General features: G+C 36.0%; 1 long non-coding RNA gene across 2 annotated transcripts; it reads left to right on the forward strand.

The window, feature by feature from the left end:
• Positions 1 to 2780: 2780 nt before the first annotated feature.
• Positions 2781 to 21917, forward strand: LOC135289141 (uncharacterized). 2 transcript variants are annotated; one of them, XR_010351940.1, is made up of 3 exons: positions 2781 to 2950; positions 20278 to 20387; positions 21046 to 21917. It is a non-coding gene; the product is annotated as an uncharacterized LOC135289141 (long non-coding RNA). The 2 variants fall into 2 exon arrangements; XR_010351941.1 differs by lacking the exon at positions 2781 to 2950 and adding an exon at positions 4949 to 5114.
• Positions 21918 to 23447: the final 1530 nt, after the last annotated feature.

Consider the following 23447-nt stretch of genomic DNA (forward strand, 5'->3'; position numbering starts at 1 on the left):
GTTTTTTTTGTGTAAGATATATCTCATGCAGAACACTCTAAAGACTCTGTGTTACAAGAAAAAATATTCTAATAAGACATTGATATCTCTTAATTATACATTTGTTCGAGTCTGAATTTTGCTAGTTTATGACAACAAGGCTTTGCCATAGAAAATGAAAAAAAAAAAAAATTTAGGAAATGAATGCTCAGAAATGCCAGCTGGGAATATCCCATAGACTTCACCAGCGTAGATGACAACAAAGCATGGGATTCAGGTGATCTATAGGAATACTGGCATTTATGTGTTGTCTGCTAAGGTAGATAGTTTGCTGCTACAAAACAAATGCTGCACAATTATTGTTCTGCTTGTTTTCTAATGAAGAGGAATATTTCTTAATCATGAACAGCTCTGCGGTAGATTGTCACAGCACCACCATGGAGAAAGAAATACTCTCACAGCAAGGGATTCCAGAAGCTCTGTTTCTAAAAAAGAATGCTCTCAGGGGTGTCATGGATGAGCTGTGTGAGGAATGATGATGAATATGAAGATGAGCGATGCAGCTGAAGAAGATCAGTGTCTTTTCAGTAGGGTATTTTTACTGTTTAATGTAACTGATGGAACAGCTTCTAAAAATTGCTGTAGCTCTGCTTATTTAATAGATTAGAAGACATGTAAGCAGATAAAGAGAAACATGAACTCTTTAAATGCTGTGATTTTCTACAAGAGAAATATTTTGGTTATTCCTTCAGTTGCTTTACCTCTACGTGTTTGAATATAATTTGAAGCACAATTATAGCAAATTAAAAAACCCCTTTTTTCTTAAATAAGAAAGTATGCAAAAGCTTATACCATGTAAAATTATATTGTCAGGCTTTTTTACTCAAAGTTGAATCTTTATTTGTCAACATCTGCCCAACCAAAACAATGAGTCTGAGAACCATTATCTGAGCTGCAATTATAGTATAATCCTGCTCAACTAAGTACAAAGTAATATGTGCTTCAGTTGTCAGAGTCCTTATGCATATGTTGAGACTCTGTAAAATTACTTTACAAGTTACCTACATAACCATACCTATCACGATAATACAGAAAATGAACTAAATTGTAATAATTAACCCCCTGCAAAGATTCCCTGATTATCTGTTTTTCATAAACCTGTCTCAGATGTTTTTTTGCTGCACAGCACCTTAGATTCCTTGCTCTAAAATGTGTACCAAACGCCTTTGTAAAATGTTCTGCAATCTTCTACAATTGTTCTATAAGAGTGTAATATTATAATGTTGTTTTTCTTTTATTTATTTCTTTTTTACCTCAATGGTTAAAAAATCCTTTCATGACAAAGTCAGGTTTTCTGTAAGAATTGATGAAGGCACTTAAAAAACCTTCAATATTTGATTCAGAGTTTAAAGCCTAATAAAAGTACTATGATGCAATATATTTAGGTCTTTGGTACAAGGCGGTGTTTTTCTTTGTTTTATTTTGTTTTTTAATCCAGGCCGTCAAAATGGTTAAGACTTCATAACAGGGCAAAACATGCAGGAGAAAAGAAAAGAAAAGAAAAGAAAAGAAAAGAAAAGAAAAGAAAAGAAAAGAAAAGAAAAGAAAAGAAAAGAAAAGAAAAGAAAAGAAAAGAAAAGAAAAGAAAAGAAAAGAAAAGAAAAGAAAAGAAAAGAAAAGAAAAGAAAAGAAAAGAAAAGAAAAGAAGAGAAGAGAAGAGAAGAGAAGAGAAGAGAAGAGAAGAGAAGAGAAGAGAAGAGAAGAGAAGAGAAGAGAAGAGAAGAGAAAAGAAAAGAAAAGAAAAGAAAAGAAAAGAAAAGAAAAGAAAAGAAAAGAAAAGAAAAGAAAAGAAAAGAAAAGAAAAGAAAAGAAAAAAGAAAAGAAAAGAAAAGAAATTATTGGAATAATTTCAGGTTGGCTGCAAGGAACAAACTATATAAAAGATGTTATGGCCCAGTACAAATATAACATTCCTTAAAAGCTTTACTAAAAGCAAGATCCTTCAGCCCTCACCTTGTGTCTGGAGATTCATGGGGGATATGTTGGCTCTTACTCTGTTCAATCTCTGATTCTTCTGCTTCAATTTGCCAGTTCAGACACCCAGTCTGTCAACAGTCCTCCATTATTTGAATGATTTTCCTTTTTGCTACAGAGCACTGGAAAGCACATACATAAATCAAGATTCCCTTTGAGTACAAAAAAATCAAATAATTTAGAAGTTGCTCTAGAAAGCAAAGATATTACCCACAAAAATAGGGAGTCAGGATGTGGCTACAGGTGCTATTTATAGTTCAGCTCACAATCCACGAGTAATGTGTCACACAGTCCCTCAGGAACTCAGTTTTCATCCAAGCATCACAAGGATAAAAGTTACAGAAGATATTATCAAGGCTTAGGAAGATCAAATCCATGAATGTTGATAGCAGCTCTGGGGTAGAGTGACAAAGGAAATAGGGAAATAGGGATAGGTGAATAAAAATGGAGGAACAATTTATTTGCCACAGAGAACACTTCTGTAAAGGCTCCAGTTCCATATTCCTAGCCTGTCTTTCAGGCCTTAATCAAGCCTTCAAAATGGAATTTTACAACAGAGCTTTTAGAAAGACAACTTCTTAATATGGGAGAAATCCATTTCTCACTGAAGGTCAGTACACTATCAGTGCCTAATTTTAGACTTCTTGAAAAATGTCATTTCAAATGCTTAACTAAAGAGTGAGTGGTTTGTCATTGTGGGTCTCCCCTGGCTGCTTGAAAGAAAAGCTGATTCTTACTGTTAGCAAATTCCATGCAAATTCCATGCAGATATGTCGTAGGTTAAGAAGGAAGTGAGTTTTTTGGGAGGTTGTGGTCAAACCAATCAGTGCTTGGATTTGAATATTGGCACCTGGTTTGGCCACTGAAGGTACGGACCGCCTCTGAGAACACAAGAACTCCTAGGAGAACTCTCTCTTGGCTCTGGTCAGTGAAGGAGGTCAGAGCTCCCCTGCCCAGCTGGGGCTGGCTGGGGGAGGTGAAGCCATGCGGCCGGGTGAGGTAGGCTGGAGCCTCGGGCAGAGGGGGGTGAAGGCCTTGCAAGATGGAAGGGTGGAGGAGCCCTGAGAAGCATAGGGGCCCCCCCGCCCCTACCCCTTGGGAGATAGAGAGAGCCAGTGCCTGTGCTGCTTTGGAATTCGGTATCATGGACTGGCAGCATGGCCAGCCAGAAGTGGAGGTTGCGGAGAGAGAAGGTGCCCGGCCGCTGTGGGAGTTCTGGGCAGACAGAGGCCAAGATTTTAACCCCTTTGTTGAATAATGGAAACCTTACCAATACTGATCCTCCTGAACCGGAATGAGGAGAGAGAGATGAAGCATGATGCAATGGGCAAGCGTGAGGAAAGTTGGTGCGTATGAGAGATGTCCGAAGAGGTGAGAAGAATCCTAGGTAGGAAGAGATGATGGAGTGGCCTTGAGCTGGACTCTTTTTGTATGGCCATGGACAGACCCATGTTTGTCCTGTGACCCGGAGACTGCATTTAGGGGGAGGCAATGCCTTGGAGTCAAGAGTGAAGCAGTGGCGTGAACAGAGATGGCTGAGGAGGGTGTGGGATGCCCTCTGTCTCCACGGAGAGGAAGATCTCTGTTCACGAGGCCCCTCGGCCCCAGGGGGTAAATCTGGGGGGGACTGGTGTCCCGAAGTTGAGAGACTGCTGCTTTTGGAACCGAGTGGAGCATCTTTAAACGGGGAACCCTAAAAGCAGTCCTGGCCCATGTGCAGTGGTGAGAGCACTGGACATGGAGGGAAGAAGTCACGAGGGCTGATGTTCTCTGGGCAGTGCCACGAGTGACATGGAAACACAAGAGGTTTCAATTGTGTTTCCGGGGAAGCCTATGGTGCAAGAGGAGACTCCTCTCTCCCTGATGGATTTGAGGGTTGGTTATTTGAGGGGTGGTGATGGACTGAAAGTTGATTATCTGAGAGATGGTGACGGGGTGGGAATCTATGGTGTTATTTCATTCTGTGGAGAAAATGGAGGGGAGGAGGAGGAATGTATTTGGAGGATTTTCATTCTTAGTTTGTGTTTGTTCCTTTTTAGATGATGTAATTAATAAAATTTGTTTCCTTTAATCCTAAGTTGGAGCCTGCTTTGCTCTGTTCCTGGTCACATCTCACAGAAGCCACTAGAGAAAGTGTATTTTCATGGAGGCACTGGCACTGTGCCAGAGTCAAACCATGACAAGATAGTATATATTATAGCTGATGCATGTTTGTATTTTTTCAGTTTTATGAGATGGAGTTTTAGGGACTAAAACTCACTCAGTTTTAATTCTGAATCATTTCTCCACCCTGAGTATCCATCTTGATTTGACATGTTTTTTTCTTTATTTGTCCCCTGAGGTTCCTGGCTGACATGCAGACAAAAAAGGCAGTGTTATCTTCCTCAAATATACAGGATATATCCATAGAATAATGAGTTTGGTGTAACAACTGCATATGCTTTTGAGCTTTGTCCTTTTTAGTTCTCATATAAAGGAGTGGTGTAAGGAAAAATGATAATATTGTTTCAGCAGCTTTTAGCAAGATATTAACTAAAGTATTCTGTTAATTGCACCTCCTTAGTCCAAAAACTAAAGGCGAACATAGCCTTGAGATGAAGTTAAAATACTTGTGGATTTAGGGAACTGCTTTTTCAGTGAAAAACTCCTTGAGCAATGACCTTGAGCAAGTAATTTAATCTCTTTGTTGCAGATCCTCAAAGGTGCTTAGGTGTATAATTTCCATTAATTTCTGTCAGACCAGAGGAGCTGTGTGCCCCTGTCCTCCTTGTAAAACAGAGATTCTGCTTCTGTACGTCACAGAGGCCTTCTGGGTATCTAGTCAAAATGTGTTCATTAATGTACTTAGTAACTCTGGTGATGATGGTTCTGCCTAAGATGAAGTGATTTAATTCACTGATTGCCACACAATACCACTGAGACCAAGAACTGAAAATTACTCAAAAGGTGGGAACATACATAGATTAAAAAAAAATTAAAAAAGGACAACTGGACAACTGGCAACCCAAGAATTTAATTTTAAAAAAATTACTTTTCTTTCAAATTTTGCAAAAAATTTACATGTCTGAAAGCACAAGATAACTTCTAGCTGTGGAGAAAAGGTAAGGTATTTCTTCTGAGGGTAGTTTATTCCATAACTACTTTCCCCAGGGGCTAGTGAATCTTCCTGTGAAGAATCTCATCTCTAATATTCACTCTTACAACAAGAGTATCAATCCCTACAGAATCCACCTAAAATAAATGTCCTTTTTTTCCCACAGATATCAAGCAGGTCTTGAAACTGTAATTGATACACTGTATTTTTTAAAAATGAAGGTATTTAAGATGGGATTTTTCAAGGAATAGAAGATAGTTAAGTACTGAGAACTTATTGCTATTCAACAGAAATCTGATTTTGTATTCCCCTGAAGTGCCTTGGAGAATTTCAGCTGCAGAAACAATTTTGAAGCATGTGCTGATGTGGAGTACACAGAGGAAAGTTTGATTGTTAAGGTTATTAAGAATTGCATAATTTTAAACAGCTTGAGTTGACCTGAGAATCGCGCCATGCATGAAAACTCAGTAGATTTTATTGGAGGCATGGTGGGGCCTGCTCTACTTCAAAGTGGGGGTTAATACTGAATACTGGTTCCGATATTCAGAAAATAAAAGTTTAACAGTATGTGTGCTGTTAACCCTTAGCAAGAATCAATAGTCAGTTTTGAACACTGCTTGGAAAGCATTCAGAAGACAATGATATGATTGCAGAAAGGTGGGAGATTACTGCAGCGAACTTAGTATGACTGCTCTTTAGCTGCAGAGCTTGGAGAGTTTCAGGCAATGCCAGGTAGTCAGAATATTTAAGGGCAGCAACCAAAAAAAAAAAAAAGAATACTACTGTTCTTGTGAGTTTGCTATTTAGTAGAAAAAAAGGCCACCTAATTGTACCATACTGCTTTGAATTAAATTCCACATAATTACTGGGGGCTTAGCACTTTGTGTCTAAAAACATGCAGTTGAAAAAATTAGAATAAGTAAGAGAGGAAGCCAGATTAATGGCTTAAAACATATACTGAAAGCATGAGAATGGATGCATAGATCAATATTTGGACTGTAATTACTCAGCCATATCAGAGTGCTAATTATGTGAAATAACACAGCTTTTTAAAAGCAAGCAAGAATCCTCCTCCTTAAATCATTGCAATCTTCAATTGTTTTCAACAGAAAACTCTGCACTATTTGTATGAATTCACATCCTAAATGAAGAAAGAGTGCTAGCAAAACCTTCTATCCTTTGAAGGACAGGTGTTCTAATTAAGATCTAAAGATGTTCTGACAAAAATTTACCAAGAGAACAGTTTCTGAACCATGTGGAAAAGCAATTGCTGCTATCTATTCCAATCAAACCTGTAACGAGGGAGTTTGTTTGTTTCAAATAAACTATTAAAGTCCTTTGAGTTTCTTTCTTCCAGCTGACATTGATCAGTGCTGATAGTACACTTGGAATGTGAAACCAGGCTTGATAAACCTTACACTTTATATTAAAAAAATATAAATATATTCCTTTAAAAGGACACACAGAAATTTTCTCTCCAAATTTCAGTTAAGAACTTGAACAGAGTTCATAAAGCTTTAGGTAGTGGAAGCACAGAGTGGTCAACCTTTTCACAAACTAATTCTGAAATAAATTATGGTGAAGATGAATCTTAGCTGTCTGTGAGTGAAAAAGGAATATGGGAATGAGAGATTATTAAAAAAAAAAAAAAACAACAAAAACAACACCTCAATGGTATGGTGTTATTAAATTCTTTTCATTACTGTTTATCATTGTTATTTTGACTTTTGGAGATTAAGGAGTAGCCTTCACTTTTGATTAATCATAAAGATGTAAACTAATAGCTTCAAAGTACTCATTTAAAGGATGAAGAATTTTAAACAAAGCACTCACATTACTTCATTCTCCTTGAAATTCCTAATTAATTTAATGCTACTTCAGTACTGTACAAAAATAGCTACATATCCAGATCTTTTTTCTTCCCCTTGGACAACTTCTTTTCTAATGAAGAACCTTTCCAATAACTGTTATTTGTGTCCTTGCTTTCTTCAAGTTGACAGAAAAGTACAAAACTATAACTAATTTCTTAAGCAAAATGTGCTTCTCCTTATTAATTTTTCTAATAACTTAATTCCAAATGTACCTATTCAGTGTGTGTAAGTGAATATCCAAAGGAAACCTATTGGTAGCACTTAGCAGAATACTCATGAGTAAATACAAAGTCAAATCTATAAAGATAAATATTCTAATAGTCCAAGAAAGGAGACTAAAATTTTCTTTTTTTTTTTTTTTTTTTTTCCTGCTTATTCCTCTTCTTAACAGAAGTTGATAGCATTTGATACACAAAGAGCCCAATTGGGCATTTCTGACTCACAGACACACATGAGTTTTCTCTAGTGAAATTCTCATAATTGCTACACAGGACTTGCTGTTTGAATCCACTCATTCTCCAGGCTGCACTTCTGTACTGAAGTGTCAATTTATCTTTTTGCCTGGACTGCAGCACTCTTTCCAAGTAATCAAAATATACTTGTTTTAAGTGCATAGCACCTTTTCCTGTGTCTCTCTCTAAGTCTTGCTTTCTGCTGCACTAGAGGAGGAGGGAACACAGACTTACATCTCACTCTGTATTTTCAACAAAATGGAGTCATAAAAATTTACATCTAGATTCCTGCTACCCAAATTTCATAGCATATGTTTATTTCTTTCGGATTTTTAAATATGAGTCTTTAATTTCCCTGCTATTGTGTGTTAATTACAGTAGTTCAGACTATGTTTTGTTTTCACTTTAGACACCAAGAACCAGCTCAAATCCAAATATGTTAACTCTTAACCTTGTTATTAAATTTTCCAATTACCATTGCATTTTGTTCTGCATCAGATTAATACAGCCTATACCTGTTGTTGTTTCTCATGAGAAAGAAAACATTGCAAATAACATATTTGTATTCATTCTCAAAGTGTAGCTTTACACAGGGTTAAAGTCAAGTACCTGGGAGGTGAAGTTCTTCAATGCTTGTGGTTTCTTCTGGTTGATGTTATTGCCGCATATCCTTGAGTCTCGTTTCCATTAATTGTGTGGCTTTTTGCCTGAAGTCTATTTTTGTGCACTATTTTGCTATTTCAATTGAGGTTACAATAATGGGGAGGGGAAAAAAAAAAAGAAAAAAACCCTGCAAACTATTAGAAAGAAAAACATACTTGGCAGCTTTGTTCATGGGAAATGAGAAGTACCTAAGAATTTATTCTAAGATTTTTTAAAATTTGCTCTATTCATTGAAAGCTCCTTTCCTTCAAATGAAGGCAGAGAAATGGGAAACCCACCTTACCTAAAGGGAAAGGTAAATAGAATTTTGATTATGCATGTCTTAGACCCTTATTCATATAGATTATTATATACCAAGACTCTGCTTCACGTCCCTTTCACCCAGCAGTCTAGTATTTAAAAGTGTTTCCATTGCAAGCAAAAAAGCCAACCAAAACCAAAGTGCAAGCCAAAAAATTTTCCCAAATTCCCAAAATCTTGTGCTGGAAAAGATTCCTGCCTCCAATTTGCTGTCAAAATTCCTTTTACAATTTCATGACATTACCAATTTCATGACTTTACCAATTTCAAGCTGCTGACTGTAGCTTACTGCCTCAGCCCATCTGACACTAGAACAGTTTCATTCCCTCTCTTTCACTTTTTTTTTTTTTATCTCTGTTCCCCAAGTCTGATGACAAGCTGATTGAAATTAAACTACTGATAAATTTGTGGCAATGCGAGGTATTCTGAATCCAAGCTTAAATTCTCACATGCTCACGAGAAAGCAAAATAACGGCTGAAGAATTTTGGAGGGAACTAAGAAGTGGAAATTTATGTACTGAAAATTAAATCCTGACTAACACTGTTTATTTGCTTTATGTGGTAAAATGATGCTTATGTGCTAAATACTAGAAAGAGAGGGGGGACAAAACTGATGCACGTACAGCAACAGACACAGAATGAGGCACAGAAGCCTGAAAATGCAGAAAGAAGCATGCGACTTTTGCGGTTTATTTCTGTTGCAGTGAGGCAACTTTCATATATTTTCTTTCACAATTGTTTGAAAATTATGGTACAGAAATCAAAGAATATTAACAAATGTTGCTCTATACCTGTAGCCTTGGCCCTGTTGAGTAACCTCACAGTAACCTTAGAGGTGCTAACATATGACCGAAGTGGGAGGTAACCATCATCTCAGGTGTACAAATGCACTTTAATTCATCATGGGACTGTATTGCCCTTACTTATAAGCTTATATTTATTACCCTAACTCAAACATCTTTTTTGCATGGGCTGGATTCTCTGATTAATAAAGAAATTAAGCTATTTTTCTGAAACCATATGGAGGACAAAGGGGACAAAGGCAGAAAAAGAGAAGGGAGAAAGGTAACCTGAATGATATTTTTAGCCCTGTCTCTAGTTCTTTATCTCAATTTATATTACTGTAATTTTTACCTCTGGCATCCATCACTAGAAATAAACATGCTGAAGGTTAACTCAATAATTTTATTCTGCTTTTCCTTTCTCCTTTCCCTTCAAAAGGGCATCCATTTTCATGTTTGTATTTAGTCATATAATATAACACTGTATTCTAGACTTGGCCTCCCTAGGAGCTGTAGTTCACCCTTGGAAGTTGTTGCCTAAGGTGCTCACTGCTGCTGGACTCCAGGACTGTTTATTTAATTACTCTTCCTTGGTGTACTGCCAGTACACAACAAACAATAATGAAGTTTGTCTTTGACTTTGCTCCATGCACCTTCTGTCTCTTAACTAACAAGCTGAACTAAACTAACAAAAATCATAAAACCAAAACCAAATATATAAAACCCCACCCAAAACAAAAACAGAAAAATAGCCACATAAAAATACTTACAATTAAAAATGGATTAAATCGATGACTTTTTTAATGTTCTACATTAAAAAACCAAAACAACAACACAACAACAAAAAAAAAATTAAGAAGTTGAGTAAATAAATCCATATTTTGGCTCGAATTAAGATTATCTGCAACTAGAGTTTACTCAACACAAATCAGAATTTATATTACCTACTTTCAGTACTGTAATCCAAAACCTCTTCATACAACATTGTCTCCCTGATTCTTAAGGTGCCTTGAACCACATCATTGCATGATAAAAGTCTTACCTTTGCCTAATCTTTCCTTTCTGCATGTCTCAGAGCACTCCCCTACATTACAAATGTTGCACTTAACAAATTTTAAGCTTAGTCAAGAGCTTACACATCTTCCACGTGGACCTCTAAGGATCTCAGTCCACTGAAAATTCTCTGATCACACTAATATATGGCAGTTGCAAAAGATTACTTGGAAAGATATAGAAAGACTAGTCCTTTTTATAGAAATGTTAAAGGAAGAGATTGTGACTAGAAGATACATCCAAAACTAATGTGTAATGCTCTGGCTTTTATGAAGCAGCTTGAATATTAGCATGGCATTCAGTCCCTGAGAATTCAAACCCTGCCTATCTATGAAGGATTTGAATATCTCCTATCTATTGAGACACAGAGTCTTATTGTAATGGAGCTCTTCTAATCTATCCAACAAAAACATTTCTGTCTTAAGGGGTTTTTTTTATGTCAAAGAGAGAGCTTAAGAGTAATCCCATATCTCAATGATTAAATCACTTAAATCACTCCTTGAATGAGAGACTTAGTAATCCATGTTTCTTTTAATGCTGACATTTTTATTTGAAATGCACAGCCAGGTCTTGAAATCCTTTTTATGATTTAGGACCTATTGAAACATGCAACAGAAATTTCAGTGCTGGTATAAAACTAGTAGGAGGAATCATTTCCTACTGTTCAAATTCATGACCTTGGTCCAAGAGAGTCTTTCTTTTAATGCTTCCTACTGTTACACATAATGCACTGAAAAACAGTAGGCATTTTTTTAAATGTAAAGTAAAGCTATTGTGAAGTATTGCCAATGACTAAATGGAAACAGGTATAGATTGTCCCTCATAATGGCATTACACCAAGTTCTGTATTGCTTTATTCCTTTGCATGACCTCCTTCAATTCACTGAAGCTCTCCAGATATAAATGTAGGGAAAGGCTTGTGTATACTAACACTGCACCATGAAGTTGCAGCTACTGGAGCTGAATGCCAAGCATTTGCAAGCATTGAGAGCCAGTGAATTAAAGGTTATTTAGCTCTTTAAGGGACATAGAAATAGAGAAAAATTGTTTTATTGTTACTGACTTTTTCTTGTCCCTAACCCATTCTGAATCTAATTTTAAAGTTTAGGAATTTCCTTAGAGTACCCCCAGATCCTGCTATACTGTAAGAGATGAAAAGTGTGTGTGACTAATTGGTAGAAAGCTCTTAATTAAAATAGGTTTCTGCCAGACTGATAGAAATAAAGGTCAGAATGCTCTGCCAATTTCAAAGCTTTAATCAAAATTGACAACAAATGCACCATACACAGGAATGAAAGAGTACAGGACAGATGTGGGGACAACTAAGGCATTGTCTTGATCATGATCTATAGGACTTAGTGGGAGGGGGTGGCCGCTAAGCCAATATAGAAAAAAAGCAAATATCATCCTTAAGGAAAAAAATGCCTCTGAAATGTCAGGAAAACTAGCTTGAAGATGTCAGTGTCAATGTCTACTACTGCTAATGATGCCTGGTCAGTACAAAGTCTTTTACAAAAATAGGGTACAGAGACTTCTAGGAAATGGAATGCCTTTGAGAGCTAAGATACAGACTGATGCTGTGAAGAGCTGTATGCCCTCGACTCCTCTTGACAGCAGACACTTCATCAGAGGAAGACCAGAGGTGTTACACTTGAAGGATAAGCTACAAAAACAGCATTTTATTTATAGCAAGAGATATAAAGCACAGATGAAATAGAGGAAGATAGAAAAGACTGTATGGAAAGAATAGCTAAATAAATCAACTTATGAACGCATATGTCAAGACAATGAATATGACTGAAGCTGAATAAGAAAATAGGCTCCACTGATATAGATTGTATATTCAGGATGGAATTTAATGTCTAAGGATTTAGACAAAAAGAATTCAGATGATGCTGAGGAATTTACCGCCTTTTCATGGAAGATTGTTGAAGTTTGATCTAATTTCTGAAACCCCTTCTTACCAACCAGTGGTGGGATTTTTATAACTTATTCCCTAAAACTCTTGTCTGTCTGCGACTAGCTTTCAGGTCATTCAGTTCATAGATTTTTGTTTCAGTCAAATTGAAAAATGTTACAAGATATGATCCGTGATAAATATTAAAAATGCATCAATGCAGGTGCTGATCAACAGAGAAAATGAGTAGCAATTTACACTGTGAATAGGTTTACAGAAAAAAAAAAAAAGACAGTGTTGTAAAGGACACTAAAAGTGAGATTTTGCAGTTGCGTTTTGCAACCAGCTGTAGATTTGGGAGCACATAAAAAACAAGGCTCAAGTTTTCATTCCAGTCAATTTCATTCCACCAAATTTTTTGATGGAAATTTTTTTTTTTTCTGAAGTAAATTTTTGACAAATGCTTTCTGTTCATGTTCGTTTTTTCTTCCATTTAGTCCTTGCTTGCTATCCCTCATGGTAAACATTGATGCAAATTTCTACCTTCACCTCAGTTTTCACTATGAGTGGAATGATGAGATGAGTGCTAGAAATAACAATATAAATGAGAAGCTAAATCCAGCAGGAGAACATGGGATATGTGGATTATAACTATATTGAAACATCGCAATACTGATATAAAAAAGACCTTTTGGCAGTTTGGTCATACAATTTTCAAATTTAATAAAACATTTTATGATTTTTGCCAAATTACATATTTATTTTCATTATGGGGAAGGAAAATGTAGATTTTGTTTATTTTGTTGTCTTTCCTCAACACTGTAAATTTTAAAGATTTTATTTGAATGCTTTGTTTCTTTTCCCAAAGCAAGTGGTGACTTCAACTTGATATCTATAATTGAAAACGAAATTATAGTTTTGCCTAATCACTAGGCAAAAAATATTTTCTCTACATCTTCAAAAATCACCTACAACCTCAGGAACTTTCAGCCCATTCTGTACTCAAATTAAGATAATTTTTGTAGCCAGTATACTAGACATTTGAGGTCATTTTTTCGCAATTATGCATTTTTTGCTCCAGGGGTAATGCTATGGTATGTGCACGTGCACCTTGGTCAAGGCAGACCAGCCAGAAATGGAGATATGTATTCACTTTTACTCATTACAATGGGTTTTCTGACCACATCAGAGACCTTGTATTTTGCACTCCTGAAAATGAGAGTACTTCAGCCACACTGAAGAGAAAGATCACAGTCCTAATATTTTTGGGTATGGCTCAGGGAAGCCTGGGGAAGATTTATTTCACTACTGAAGGGAGAAAAGCAGATGATGTCTAGACTTTGAGTATGCAGGTGATAAGAATATTGTCTATAAGCAGACCTGTCATAGAGAATTCAGCGTGAATTTATTTCCACATCAATATGTTATTGCTTTAAAATATCATATAAATGAAATTCTCCTAAAATGGGAACCTTTTTTGCTTTTCGCATCCGTATATCTGCAATTACAGAATATTGCACTAGTGGAGAGATTTTTGGCAACCATGCTAAGAGAGATCAATAGTATATCAAGCTCTTTGTGGTATAAACACTAATTGGAAGTGTGAACATGTTTCTTGCAAATGCTTCTTACCAGTAATCTTGGAAGCCAGACAAAAAGTTGACATCTGAAATTTCAGATGAGTACTAGCTATACTATATTATAATATATTTGCTAATTTATGTAATTTTAATTGGGAAAGAATAATAATGAATTAATTATTAGCAAAGATATTATCACCAAGACAAAAATCTGCTACACTATAAAGACACCATAACATCAATACCTGCAGAATAATCTGAGCTGCCATGGATGTCACAAGGAAAATAAAGATTTAATGCCTGCCAAGAGACACTGAAAACATTGTAACATCAAATGTGATAGCAACATCTCTAATGTCAAGTAAAAATGAACCAGAGATATGACCCAATCACAAAGGTTAAGTGACATATACTGACACATGTCCATGCTGTTCAAACTTTCTCCTTAGTATTGTACAAAAATCTGGAAGATGATGGACAGTGGTGGAAGCCAAACCCGCTTGGTATTTTGCATGTTTAATTTGGAAAAGATGTCTCCAGGCTGATGAATTCAGCATGTAGAGATAAGGCATCAGAAGATCATGAGATAGAAGGTGGATGATGCAATAGTCCCAAGATAGAGTAAACTCCAGTGCAACCACTGGATGAGCTATGATAACAGACACACAGCTATTTAGAGCTGCCTATGACCAGGAGTCCATTACAGGTCCAATTCGTGATATTTTTTTCTCTGTATCCTATTTTTTCCAGACCCCAAGCAAAAATTATATGTATCCCACAGCAGCCAAACCTTAACGACCCATCAAATGTACATAAGTACATTATTTTCTACAGAAGCAAAAAGACCTGGAGAACTTTAGCAGACATAATGTAGGAAAAATTGAGCATGTAGAGGCTTTTGCAGACTTTTACACAATAAAGAACAAAATTTATTTTGCACTGCACCAAAAAGCTTTAATTTTTCATCTTCAATTTGATGATTAATTGCTGATAAATAACTATAATTACATAATGATTTTTTCATTTATTTCTTGATTTTTGGAGACAGAAAATGTAGAGATAGAAGAGGAAACAAAGAATGAGGAAGTGAAGTATTGCTAGCATATGATATGTTCTACAGAGAATATTAATAAAAATGCTATTCCATTTGAAATGAGGTGTAACTCCCCACCTCTGTATCAGCAGTCTCTAGTTTCTATAATCTGAACTCTATATATGGAAGAGTACTGGATGGTGCAAGGAAGAACATCCTTCACCTACATATTCTTTTTACAGAGATAAATTGTTAGGTTATGTTTAGCTTAGTTATTTCTGATTTTTCAAACATGGATTTATATTTTATTTTAGCATTTTCTGTCTTAAAATGGGTTAGTAGTAAAGGATTCAAACACACTTGTAATTAAGAAAAAATATATAAAAATCTAAAAGCATTATTCAACATTTAAAAGAATCACTGATGAAAAGAATGTGCTGGATAAAAAAATTTTCTGAGATTTTTCATAGTGGTACTGCAGGATCCTGGGAACTTACCTTTCTCTGTTTGAATGCATGAAGGTGGCTGATGTATCTGCCTTGATGTGCTTTCCCCATACTGCTATACCTGTAGTGTGACTTGATGTGACTATTGAGAATTTAATAGAGATCACTTTCTGCCTTAATCCTCTTGAAATAGTCACGTGTCATTAGGAACTAAAATATTTTGTATTTTAGGATGTTCTTAGTTTATGAAATTACTCTGTTTTAGCCTGATCAAGAAGCCATGCAATTCTATGGTGAAAGGTGTGAGGATTCAGAGAAAGATAATTTTTTTAGGTGATTTTAGGCTTGTAATGCGGAACTGGAAAATATTAATCTGAATGCTTTAAAAGAAAAAGCATGTGCTCTGGCATACATTTCAGCATATATTGATGAGAAAGCTCAAGTCTTGGGAATATAAACATTGATTTAAAGTAAACTGAAACTTGACCAAGGTCTCCAAATTGTATTGTAAAACACAGGCTTTGACCATATATGACTATAGCATTCAGTGGAAAACATTAACAGGCTTGTGTGTTTGTTTTGTTATGTGGTTGGGTGTTGTTTTGTTATTTTTAGTTTGTTTTTATAAATTGCATATTTGAATTGCTTCTTTGAATTGAATATTGCTTTGAGTAATCATATCACTGTAAACAGCTGTGCTCTCTGATCAGAGGCAGACCTGGTTCCCTCACAGAATTATTGGATCCAGCTCAGAAGTAGCAACAAAGATCCCAAAGCTGTAGAGGCTGAGTGGCACAGAATTTTTTATTTCAAGCTTATGTATTCCTGTTTATGCTCCTACACTGATTCTGTAGCACTTTCTAGTTCTTTTGCTCTCAGTTCTAGCAAAAAAAAAAGGCCTGTACCCACAAATTACAGGAGCCACACATTTTAGTTCATGGTAAAAATGTTTCAATTTTCAGGGCCCTTGTAGTGGGTTGATGCTGGCAGGACACCAGGCACTCACCAAACCTAGTCTACCACTCCCCGTTGCAACTGGGCAGGTGAGAGAAAAATATAACACAATGTTCATTATTTGAGATAAAGACTGGGCAAGATCACTCACCAAATACTGTCCCAGACAAAACAGACTCAGATTAGAGATATTAACGTAATTTATTACCAACAGAGACTGGTAATGAGAAGCAAAATAAATCCTAAAACCAGCTTTTCCACACCTTTCCAGCTCTACCTTCCCTCCTCCAGCTGTGCAGGGACATGGGGAATAGGGGTTACAGTCAGTTCATCACTGTTCTTTTCCTCCACTGCTCAGGGAGAAGAGTCCTTCCCCTGCTCCAGCATAGGGTTCCTCCCACAGGAGACAGTTTTGCACAAACTTCTCCAATTTGAGTCCATCCTACAAGGAATTCTTCACAAACTGCTGTAACATGGGTCACTGGGTACAGTCCTTCAAGGTCCCCCACAGGCTCACAAGTGCTATCAGGAAACCTGCTCCAGTTGGGATCCCCTCTTCGTGGGTCTGCAGGTCCCTTCCAGGACCCTGCTCTAGCATGGATTTCCCATGGCTTCACAGCCCTGTCCCTGGCCTCCTCCTGATTTGGCATGGGTCTCCTGCATGGGCTGCAGGAGGATCCCTGCATTCCAGTGGTCCTCCACGGGCTGCAGGGGCACATCTGCCTCACCATGAGCTGCACCATGGGCCAGGTTGTCTCATCTCCTGTGCCTGGAGCACCTCCTCCCCCTCCTTCTCCAGTCACCTTGGTGTCTGCAGGGTTGTTCCTCGCATATTCTCAGCCCACTCTTCTCTGGCTGTAACTGCATCTGTGCAATTACTTTTTTGCCTTCCTAAATATGCTATCACAGAGGTGTTACAATTTCTGATTGGCCCAGACTTGGCCAGCAGCACATCCATCTTGGAGCTGGTTGTCACTGGCTCTGCTGGACAGGGAGGAAGCTTCTGGCAACTTCTCACAGAAGTGTCGCATGTAGCACCCCCAATACCAAAATGTGGCCACACAAACTGATACCACAAAAAAATGCAGGACTAAATATTGGGAACCTGTAATAGTTGTCTTTCAGTCATTGTTCAGACAGGTTTCTTACTCTAGAAGGGTTTAGCAACATTCATTGCCCTGAGTTAAAACCCAAGTCTGACAAAATTCGACAGCCGTGACATATCTTTAGTTTCAAGCGCTAATGTGAGGCCATGCTTAAGTTAGAGTGCACTAAAGGTAAATGGGAAAAATTAGCACATGTAGCCTAATAGTAAGCACAATTGTTCAAAACTGTGCCTTCCAAGACTGCAAATATTTACTAATAGAAATTAATCTTTAGAATGTAATAATTGAAATCTTGTTTCTGTTGCATTTCTGTCACTGAAGCCACTGCAGTGAAATCATATGAGTGCATTTGACTGAAATTCATGGGCGCATGTATTTGTCTGAGCGCACCTGTACAATTGCTGTGATTAGATGTCATGTACAAATTACGCATCTTCTGAACCAATAAACAATATAATTTATACTGAATTCAAATGTGCAAAAAGAAAAAGCTCATATAAACCCCAACTTTCCAAAAGTACAAATTAGTATACAACTTAATAAACTATATGAAATCATGTACCTTTCAGTCTTAAAAATATAAAGAAAAAAGAAAATTATTAAAAATACATGAATTTCAGAAACCAAGCATGCTTTTGCTTTACTCTCCTGATAAGAAGAAAGCTCAGCAACAGTTCATCATGTTTTGCTATGTTTAATGTCACTTATTCATTGTCATTTCCTAGGAATATGTCTTTGTGACTAAGTCAATATCATGTTTAGATCAGAGATATGAAAAACTTTTTGTATTTTTACTTTGTATATTAAACATAAAGGTATTACCAGCTGCCATTGGTAAAGGTAACTGCCCTTGTAAGTTGCCATGCTGTTTACACTTGAACAAGTAAAAACAATGACAATAAAGTGATCTTCTGCCTTCTGAAATATGTTTCACAACTTCAGAATGGCAATATTTCCTTCAAGGAGGTTGTGTTTCCTCCTTTAATATTATGATATTCAACTTCAATTTGTACTTCTTGATAAAGGTGGGGATTTCTTGCAAATGTTCATTATTTTAATGTGAAAAATCTGCTGGTTTTTATACATCTCTCCACTCACCCCCTTCCTGTTGGACATGTTTGCATTCATAGAATTGCAGCTTCTCTCAGAACCAAGAATTTGAGATTAGAAGGGTGGTCTATTAATTTTTATGTCAGTGACACAGATTTGTTTCAGCCCTCTTCCTCTATAATTTGTATCCCTAGTGTGAGCCACAGTGCCAGTAATGCAGTAGAAAGTGCTTAGTACATTTGAAGCTTGTGCAGAATTCATGTTATAAAGATGATAAGAGCCTCCAAGGGAATAATTGCCTCACTACAGGGAGTGCAAATTGTTTGGCAACTGGTCTTTCTATTGTCCTTTTCTTTCTTACAACTGGTTGACATCAGTACATATTAAAAGCAAAGCTGATCAGCTGCAGAGCCAACAGTTACATAGACATTCATTTTTTTCCCTAAAGATATTTATAGCAAAAGAATTGAATAGCTCACAGAGTGCTAATGAGATATAGAGCATTTGCACTTAAGTACTCAATGTAAATTCTAATCTAGGCTCTAGGAGCACATTTAGAATATTTCTTCACACAAAATTGCTATTATTTCAGTGAATGTTTTTCTCATAATCAACCGTATTAAAATAGTGCATCAGACCAACACATTATAATCCTTGAAATATATTTGGGAAACTATAAGCAACTTTATACCAAAAAAATTAATTTATGAAATAAAACCACTAAAAACATTATTAGAGAAAAGGAGAGAGGAGAAGAGGGTAAGACTTGTTGGCTGTCCCTGACTGTGTTATTGAATTGTATTAATGCAATGGCAGCTCAATGACTCCTGCAATGAGATTATCTTGTGTAACCTTTAAAAGTCCTATTGTCCTACTAATAATTTGGCTTGAAAAATCAAATTATGTTTTAATTGAAAATACTTATAAGCATTGTAAATAATGTGTATATGCATGTAGGAGTGTGTGTGTTTAGTGAGTTCTGAATATAAAGAAAATTGTATACATGCGAAACATACCATAGATTTTTAAAATCACTTCACTGAAACATACATAATTTCTACAAAAAAATGTCCTGCTTCAGGTATAGTTTCCTGCAATTGTTTCAAACTGATAGACTTCTACCAAGACATAGATTTGACTGAAAATATCTACTTTTAAGCACTGATATCATGCAACAAGACCGAATCTGAAATTTAAGTGAAAAAATATTTGAAAGATACAATCCTCATTGTTTTTTCATTGCCAGCCATATGAGGATGTTTATTATGTGCACTCTCAAATGGGTATATCAATTCTGTAAAGACAAATTGAGTGTTCTGCAACCACATGAGATGAATGGATAATATCCCACTCTACTTACACAGTTAAATCTTAATGAAGTGTAGTTAATTTACCCTAATTTATGGACAGATCTCAAGAACAGCAATCTGGAATTACTGAAAACCTCTTCCTGTAAGAACCTACCAAAGGCCTCTCTGTGCAGAAGAAAAAGAGATTGAGTCAAGGTTTCATCAACAACTGTATTTCTGACAAGATATGTTATATTATTGCCACTTTGATAATAATTTAAGGTAGCAATTCAGAAAGTATTTTCAGCTAATGATATGGTCTGGCAACTGCAGGATAACATATGTATGAAAAGAAAGAAGAAAAGCAGTGTTGATTTAATTTCACCAGATAACTGAGTAGTTAAGGTTTTAGTTTCCAAAAGCATGGAGTTTGAATCAACATCTAGTTTCTTCCTGTTCCCTTCTGCTATTACCATGGACACCAGTACCCTTAACTTCTGTCTGCAGAAGAGCTGCTTTTGTATATTATCTGTCTGCATTGAAACCCATAAAAACTAAACCAAAACCCAGATAGACTGGATATTGCTAGATATTGAGAAGTGTAAATGATAAGTGAGCTGATAATGACAGTATTTATCAGTATTTATGTGTACTGAATAAGTTGTAACCAACAGCTGTTGTAATTTCTCTTTAGGGATTGCTGTGCAAAAGACAACACAGAAGAGGAAGGAAGGAACGAAGGAAGAGGTGGAAGGAACACTTTTAGATTATCTCTTCATTATCTTTAACAGACACTTCTGAATGGTGAGTAATCAGAGCAAACTCAAGCAACGAAGCCTTGTTCCATATATTAAGGTGCAGTTTCCTCACAAGGAGATATGCTTGTACATGTAATAGTAGAGTAACAAGTGCTGGGTGATCAGTTCTGGACAACAAAGTCAGCACAACCAGCTCTTTTCAATGCAGGTCTTTTTGTATTTTTAAAGCCATTTCCGTTAGGCTGGCAGATGTGAGCAGCTTTGTTAACCCTTTCACAGTTCTGCATCAGTATCTGGTCATTTGCATAAACAAATGGCATCCACTATGACCTTATTTCTCTAGAGCGTCAAGATTTTATATTTTTTTAATATTATTCAGTGGAGTGGTACAGGCGTTGTTACTATGGTCTCATTATTCACTTTCACACAATTCTTTTTCGAAGGTCCTTAATGTATTATTGGTGTGGGTTAGAATTTTGTTCTCTACAAGTTTTAGTAAATCTTTGAGTTCAATTATTACTGCTTTTAGAAAACAAAGCAATAACATTAATGTTAGTATTTTCCTACCATTCCAGCACTTAATTTAAACTTCTTTTAAATTAAAAGTCTACTAAGTTATTGATTTCTATGTTCTTGAGTAGTTTAATAGCTTTTGGATTATCCTATGAGTGCTGGTAAAGCTGAGAACTGCCAATCCTTCACAGGAAAAGCAGGAGAGGAAAAAAATTGCCATGTCGAAGTACTGTGAGAAGAATTGTCAACTTAAATGGGTAACACTGATGGAGAATAATTGAACAGTCCTGGAGAGTAGCTTGCAGAGGAGCCACCAGATACCACAGTTTTTGTGCAACAGGCTTTGGGTTCTTCTCTGGAAGTTTCTGGAAACTCTGGGTGCAAGGTCCAGGATCATTGGAGTATACCTGGAAAACTGAGAAACCTCAGGGTGCCTCTTGCTGATAAGTGATGATGTGGCAGCTCACACACAACTGTGAGCCAGAGGGAGCTCCAGCACCACCTAACAAATTCAATCTGACCTCATTCCAGGGCGACTGGAGCCTTCCTGCACCTGAATGCTTTAACAGGGAGGGTCAAGTACTCTTTAAGCCGGTGCTCAGATGATACCTATATAAAAGTCAGATCCAGAGCATAGCCAGTAACCCAGGCATTTGATTTTACTAGAATATTGCAAAGGGTTCTGTTTATCTCTACACATGAATTCCAGGTTGGCAGATGCATGTAAATTCTCATTAAAAAAAAGTTATGCTAGAATGCTCACTGTGCTTATTAGCCCATAGTAAATAATCCTGTTTCTTCTCTAATATATCCAGTGTTAGGAGTGTATGTTGATTTTGTATGGTTCACAGTGTGCTCTGTCAGCAAATATGCAAGAAGTGTTTAAGAGTTATGATTGGTTTCAAAAACTCCTGTTTGAAGAAGTTTATTTTTAAGTAAATCTTACAGCTGAATGCTATTTTATATACAGAGTAGTTAAGTTTTTGGTACTTTTTTTCCATTACAGGAGTGACACTACATCAGCTATTCAAAAGCATTTATTTTCTGTATCATACAATCTTTTATATACTGGTCTTTTATTTTTTTTATTTCACAATTCTTAAATAATGATCAGAAACAGATTGATCATTTATTTTTGTAGAAAAATACTTTCATCATACATTCAAGGAAAAACGGAACTTCTGAAAGCTAAGAAAGGTGATTCCTGGATACTTTATAAGTCTTTGCAAAAAAGTGTTACAGGCTTTTAGTGCCTTCACCTTAAACAAAAGTGTCATAGCAAATTTGAATTATTACTGGATAATTCATTAGCTGTGAATCAATACGTATCTTATTGTAGAATTTTAATGTTCAAAATGCATAACTAATAAATTTTTCCTATGTCCTAATTTCTCATATGATTGAGAAAAAATATACTTGTGTTAAAAAAACAGATTCACTGAGAATGTAAATGGTGAACATAAAAAAAAGGAAAAAACCAAATACATCCTAAAATGGTGATTTTATATAAGCCAAAACTGCATAATTATAATCACATTCTGTGGTACAGTATTGAATAAAGAATATGGAAAAGCTTTTCAGTAAATGGATACAATCCTTACTGAAGCATAACTTGACCATAGAGTATTTTTCAAGGGTGCAGTTCACAGAATTCAATTACTATACACTACAGTTCATTATAAATGCAAGTTTAATTTTAAACTTCTAAAGATCCTTGGATTCAAAAACAATGTTAAGAGGAAAATATGTTAAAAATAATTTTTAGCTTGAGTCTTTCATATAGGTAGTCCAGTAATATTTTTCAAGGTGATTTGCATCTTATTATTGTTTTATCAGTGTTATTAGTCAACCCAGCAACACAAAGTATTTAGGCAGTGTTCTAAATTATAAAAAACTTCTGTCTCTCTTTAGCCATGTCCTGTGCACACTGGCTGAAACTGCTCCAGGTTATTAAACTGAGAAACATTTTGAAAGACACCCTCTGAAGAAAATGTTCTTCTTATCTTACACCAACCATCCTATTCCTAGCTGTTGCAAAATTCATTTGCTACTTTTGGCAAATTCAAGGGATTAAGGATGAAATATTATAGATGAAAACATTGATATTTTCTTTCTTAATATGTTGTTTAACTGAGTTTTTCTATTTCATGTACTAAAGTGGCACAAACTTACCTAGCCATCTCCAGGTTTCCTAAGTTCAAACTGATTGCTTTTAATATTTATTCATCTAAAGATATTCTTCTATTCTGTTTTACTACAAAAACTACTTTTCTTGTCAGTCTTCTGAAAACAGCTTTTCAGAAGGCTCATGTAAAAGACATAATATTACTTATGTGAAAATCCATTTTAGAATCCCTTTAATTCTGAATGTTGCTTTTAATAATCCAAAAGAACAATTACTTCAATTTATTTTGTCTTTTCAGGTATCATAAATACATACACACATAAGAAAAAAAAAGTGTTTTTACATACAAGTATGCATTTGTGTTGGGTCTAGCTGAGATGCTGTTCCTCACAGCAGCCCTCATAGTGCTGTGCTTTCCATTGGTAGCTAGAAAGGTGTCAGATATGTCAGATTTTTGGCTACTGCTGA

This window comes from Passer domesticus, chromosome 1 (assembly GCF_036417665.1).
Source record: "Passer domesticus isolate bPasDom1 chromosome 1, bPasDom1.hap1, whole genome shotgun sequence".
NCBI lineage: Eukaryota > Metazoa > Chordata > Aves > Passeriformes > Passeridae > Passer > Passer domesticus.